The following is a 6,160-nucleotide window of genomic DNA, read 5'->3' on the forward strand; positions in this document are numbered from 1 at the left end:
AGCCCAGCACTACTTCTCAGGATGCTTGACTGGCCGGCATGTGTTTCACTTCGTTCCTGTGTCTGTCCCTTCGGGGAAATGTCACGGGTGACATATGGAGTCCTGCCTAGCCTGCTACAGCCCGGGTTCCCGGAGTCCTGTTAGCCCAGTGCTACAGCCCGGATTCACACGCTGCTGACCGACATGCTTGATGTTGATTCATGTATGCTTGTCCCCATGGGTTAGTGCCGCTTTGGGTTCACGACTAGCCATGTCGGCCCGGATTCTCTGTCATATGGATGCTAGCGACACTATCATATATGTAAGCCAAAAAGCGCAAACGGTCCCGGGCCATGGTAAGGCGACACCCGCGGGAATACCGTGCGTGAGGCCGCAAAGTGATATGAGGTGTTACCGGCTAGATCGATGTGACTTGGAATCGGGGTCCTGACAGTACATCGTTGCAGACAAAGTACAACTCAGGTTCACAATTTTCCTAGATCAAAATGTTTCTGAACCTAGGGATATGTATACAGTTACCAATTTCTTACCGACGCAATGGTCATGGTCGTGGTCGCAGCAGCAGACACCGAGGTCTTCACGGCGCCACCGCTCTCCTTCCACGTCTCCACCAAGTTCAGAGACAGTGCGGCAGTGGCGGACCCGTCACCGGCCATAAGGTCCGTCAGCTTTCACGCCGGCCACGGTGGCCAACCTCGACGCAGGCTTCGTCTTCTTCGGTTGTGCGATGGTGGATGCCTTGCTCTCCCTCGAAAACACCATGACGGCCACCGTAGACCCTTCCCTGCCCGCTGGCATGGTTGCAATCGCAGGCATCACATTCCCATCCAGCCCGCACTCGCCGGCTGCCTCTTCCGCGACCCGCTACACAACTACGGGGTTCCTGCTTCCATGAAAACGCAATATAATTTATATTCACCAAGAAGCAACAGAAGTAAGATCACTATATTAAATCCTGATAAACTATTTATGCCAAGATACATATGGAGCAACACATCGGTTAAATTTAATCTAGCAATATAGTACACTTGGCACCGGGTAAACCCCAAATTAAACAATGTGGTAGATAGTTGTTTAATTGAATGACTTGCTAGTGAGCTGCTAGAAATGACTTGTTAGGATTTGTGAGATTTTTCTCAATATACCAAAGTATATGGCCATTCTCTCATAGCAAACAACCGATTTTCCCTTGAAAGCAAACAACCGATCCTTCTCTTCTTACCTTAAAAAAAAATTCACCCTCTCACTCATCGCACGATGCAACGGTCACACTCACATCTCAATTTCCTGGCGTGCTCTGCCTACCACGGCTTCTTCTTGTCGCCTCCCCTCGACGCCACATCATTTAGCTCGCACCTTGCTCTCAGCGCCACGCCCCCTCCTCTCCCCTCCATGACATCCCAGGCCGATTCCCGGTGCCAAGGACTGCACACCATCGTAGCCGAGGGTGACCACCACGACGACACAACCTGCTGCTCACCGCAACGCTGCACCTTCTCCAACAACATATTCCTCTGGTGTCTGTAGATGATGGATGCTGATTTGTAATTGCCAAAGAAACAACCGGTGTAGCTTCCTGTTTGACAGCATAGTAGTCAGAGAAATAACCTTGCATACCTAGTTCACATGGTCATGATATCATGATTAAACTGGATTTCTTTTGCTATGATAATAAAATTAACCATAGTGGACTCTACAGTTCAGAAAGAAGTGGTTAATTTGGCGCAAGATAGATAACATAATTCTGAAAAAAAAACTCCATAATTTTTTTAGGCAAACCACAAAATAATTTAGTTAGAGGAGATAGTAAATAAAATACCCCTTCAATTCTAGAATTGTTATAGAGGTGTCACAACTATGCTACTACTGCACAAATCTATGAATTTTTTTGAAATTAAATTATCACATCTAAACTCAAAACATTGGGGCATCCTTAATTCATACATTCAGAGCAACGGAAACCTCCTAATCGAACATGCTGGACCTATGTTCTAGAAACTTCTAAAAAGTTGTAAATCAATAGCAGATTCATGAACCATACATGACCTGATTAAGCCCTAGTAAGAATAAATCAGTGTCTATATGAATGCAACCACTTACCTTTTATCTCTTTGTCTTTTACGTAATCCAATTCATATGATACCCTTGGTTTTTCTGAACTTGATGGGTAACAAACAGTCTTCAAATATCCCGAGGGAAGAAAATTATCTGAAAGCTGCACTCTAACCTGCAACAATAAGGGGAGAAAATTAAAATACACATTTGCTAGCAAAAATGATTACCATGATCTTAAATAAGCAAATAGAGCATTATCGTTTCCACAACTGCAAATGACAGAGTACAACAAAACTGGAAGTACCAACCATCATATCTTGAAATATGTTGTTTACATTATCAACGGATCTAACAAAACTGAATTAAGTTAGAAACCCGATCAGGTGCAAGCTTGTAGTATGGAAGTAGACCGATCATGGGTACAAGAAAGTAATTAAATTCAATATTGAATAACCTCCTCACTCATCTCTGGTGCTTTTGCAAGAAAGATATTAAATTCAATATCGGAGAGTAGATATCTTATTTTAAGCTTGACTTGATTCTATTGTTAACTAAATTCTACAAAAAATAATGCTCGCGTTCTAAAATTTGAGTCATCTAGCAAAATGTAGTTCAATCTATAAAGTTGTTGGTGCAGGCATCCACTCTGCCTCTAAACCTCCATTTCTCTTTCTATCATGGTCATATTTTTGCAGAATTTAGTTAGAACCATCAAGTGAGCTTTAGTTAACTCACAAGCTTATATACATCTAGAACTTTAAGTTATACTCAAATCTCTACAGAAAGGTGAAAAAACATGCAGGAACTAAGAACAAACTGTGAACTTCTAACAAAACCTCAAAACTGGCACATGAGCGGACATATCCTAATATTGAACGTAAGTCGGCATGAAGATGTCCCAAGATACAAAATTCGTGTAATTTATCATGAAAATTGTCCCTGATACAATCTAAAGTCCAAATTTTCATAAATCTTTATTACATAAAAAGACTTATGTTTTCTTTGATTAAACATGCATACCAGACCTCTCCAACAAGATGCACCCCTTCAAAATGCTTTATGAAGCTGACAGATATAGAAAGCATGTAGCCATACCTATTCTTGTGCATGTCTTCAGAGCTTGAGAAAAACGAGGTACCAACAGAATACTAATAGTTTGCTGAGTGCTAACCACCTTGCAGGATGAATAAACACGATGGTCAAAGTCCTAATTAATTCAAACACAAACAACATAAAAAATTGAGATAGAAGCCACTGCAACATACTTTTCTGAATCTGACAATCAATTGAATTGGCGCCTTTCTATTTGTACACTTATAGACATCTCAAATATCACAAATTACAGTTCAGATTTTGTTCACACCAGATTTTGTTCACATACTCTAGTAATTACCGGTAGTGAAAAAATGGTTTACAAATAAAATGTGGTGTGATCTTAAAAAAAGAATAGAACCTGGTGTGTTGTTGCTTCAGCATCGCGTTACTACAACGGGAAGCCATCGGCCTCCTTCCCGCTAGCTCCGAGAAACCGCATTTCCGTTGTCGGGGTGTCGGTGTCTTCTTCAACATGATAGCCCTCCCTCCATCTGCTTCTTGCTGTCTCCAGTTGTGCCAACATCAGAGAACCATCCACCCCTAGCCTCGGCGAGGGCGCTGAATGGGCGACAGCAGAGTGAGAGTTGGGCCTGAAGATGCTATCACATGCCTTGGTGATCATGTGACCTGTCAGGCAGCAGTGTAACGGATACGGCGGTCACGCCATCCCCGGATGCACAGTTCCTCCGGTCCTTTCCCGCCACAACCCAGAGCCCTCCGCCATGCCCCATCACGACTCAGAGCCCTCCTCCATGCTCCGCTCCTTAGCAATTTGTAAATCTAAGAAGTCAAAATGAACCACTCATATAAATCTTGCTGTGGAGTTGCTTCTACACGTGAACATAAGAAAAAGGGGTACCATAAACTACAATTAGGCAAAACTTGTGAACCTTCTTAGTCTCATACCTAAAGCTACAAGGCCGTTGTGGCACCTATCAGACAGTATACCAACAGATAGGATCGGCGGTCACGACATTCCCGAATGCACAGTTCCTTCGCTCCTTCCCCGCCACAATCCAGAGCACTTTGTCATGCGCCGCCGTCACCCAGAGCCCTCCTCCATGCTCCACTCCGTAGCAAAATCAAAGAAGGCAAAACAAACCACACATATAAATTTTGTTGTGAAGTTGCTTGTACATGTGAACATAAGAAAAAGGGGTACCATAAACCAAGGTTGGAAAAAGCGCTAGGCGATAGGCGGGCGGTGACCCTCTGCCTAGCGCCTTGCCTGCCTAGGCGTAGACTAGGCGGCCCAAGGCGTTTCGTATGGTAGCAGGTTAGGAGGATAATTATTTGGGTAGATTTTGTACCATAGCATGTTAGAAAGACAATGTGGTGATAAAAAGGATAGACTTTGTACCATAGCAGGTTAGAAAGACAATGTAGTGATAAAAATAACATACATCAGGCAATGTGAAGAACTAAATATAGTCTATTCAATGGGGCAGCACACCCATAGAAATATCAAATATTCAAATAGATTAGAGGCAAACATCACACTAACCCAATTGGCATAGCATTATAAATTATGAGTTCAACAGTTCACACATCAAAATGAAGTTCTTTAATTCCTAGAATCTTATTGGGAAGACTTCTCTCACAAGTCAAAAAGGGAAATTCCACATGGACGCACACACAAACGGTTTGACTCAATGACATAAAGATATAATATATAAAAAGTACTTAAGAAAATACACCTGTTCATTTGGGTCTCCTCAATTATCATTAGCCATTCTCCTCATCTGAATGCATCTCCTCCTCATCATCAAACTCCTCTTCTTCAGAATCAAATTCTTCTTCTTCATAAAGTTGTCTTGGTCTCGCACTTCTATGCGGCTCGAGCAGTTCATCGCCTCCCATTGCTTCTCCAATGCCACTCCCTGGCATCCCTGTACTATTCATCTCCTCCTCATCTTTATCCATATAGATGACTTCTGCATAATCATCTCCGCCCTTAAAAACAAAACCTTGAGCTTCAGTAGTTTCAGCGGATAAGAGGACATCAGTGATCTTCTTCTCCTTGATCATTTGTTTCTTGGCCATCATTCTCGAGTTGAATTGTATGAACACGAGAGAGTTTAGACGTTCTGTAGTTAGCCTATTTCTTTTCTTCATATGTATCTACAATAGGAAAAACATAAGGATTAAGAACAGGGAATGTTTTAACATGTGACAGACTAATCAAGCTAGATGTGAGATTAGAGAGTCAGGAGACTAACATTTTCGAAGGTACTCCAATTCCTTTCACAGACTGAAGAACTTGATGTCAATGAGAGGATTCTCACAGCCATCCTTTGTAGAGCTGGTGCTTCAGTTCCATAGAGCCTCCACCAAGATGCTATGAATTAAAGCACAGAATCAAGTTAACAATGTATTGCATAAATTCTGAATATATATTGAATAAATTAGACTTCACAAAATCAGAATGCATACCTGCATTATAATCAAAATTTTGACAACTCCTCGCAAGCTTCTTTGCAAATGATCCTTCTTCAATTCAAAATTGACAGCTTGATCTTGTTTGTCATCATCACCATAATAAAAGGTCTCCACACAGCTAATGAACCCTTCGGCATTAAACTACAATTAGGCAAAAATTGTGAGCCTTCTTAATCTCATACCTGAAGCTACAAGGCCGTTGTTATCATCAACCATTGTTGTCGTATGTGTGTATATTGGTATTCAACCTCAATTCCTCACAATTTGTAAATCAAGCACATACCAGTAGCAGCCTCGTTGATCGTCTTTGTCACCGTCTGCTCCCACGAGGTCATCACGAGGCAGCCGCTGCTCCTTCCCATCATCCATCGTCTCCATCTTTCTCGGGCCCACGGGCTCGAGCAGGATGCCAACGACGGCCAGAGGGGCGGCGACGCGCATGCCGGCAGGTGGAAGGAAGAACAGGGGTAGCGGTGCTCCCTCCTGGAGGAGGGAGGAGCAGGGGCGGTGGCATGTGCGTCGGGAGGACGCCGGGAGGGCATGGGCGGCCGGGAGCGAGGGAGGAGGTGGG

The 6,160-nt window shown here is 43.1% G+C and overlaps 1 long non-coding RNA gene across 1 annotated transcript; it reads right to left on the reverse strand.

Moving 5' to 3' along the window:
* Positions 1–1,169: 1,169 nt before the first annotated feature.
* Positions 1,170–4,540, reverse strand: LOC119328298. The gene is made up of 5 exons (XR_005158911.1): positions 4,057–4,540; positions 3,509–3,930; positions 3,151–3,229; positions 2,101–2,227; positions 1,170–1,576 (listed from the first exon to the last, which is right to left on the reverse strand). It is a non-coding gene; the product is annotated as an uncharacterized LOC119328298 (long non-coding RNA).
* Positions 4,541–6,160: the final 1,620 nt, after the last annotated feature.

The sequence above is a fragment of the Triticum dicoccoides genome, chromosome 7A, assembly GCF_002162155.2.
Source record: "Triticum dicoccoides isolate Atlit2015 ecotype Zavitan chromosome 7A, WEW_v2.0, whole genome shotgun sequence".
In the NCBI taxonomy this organism is placed as follows: Eukaryota; Viridiplantae; Streptophyta; class Magnoliopsida; order Poales; family Poaceae; genus Triticum; species Triticum dicoccoides.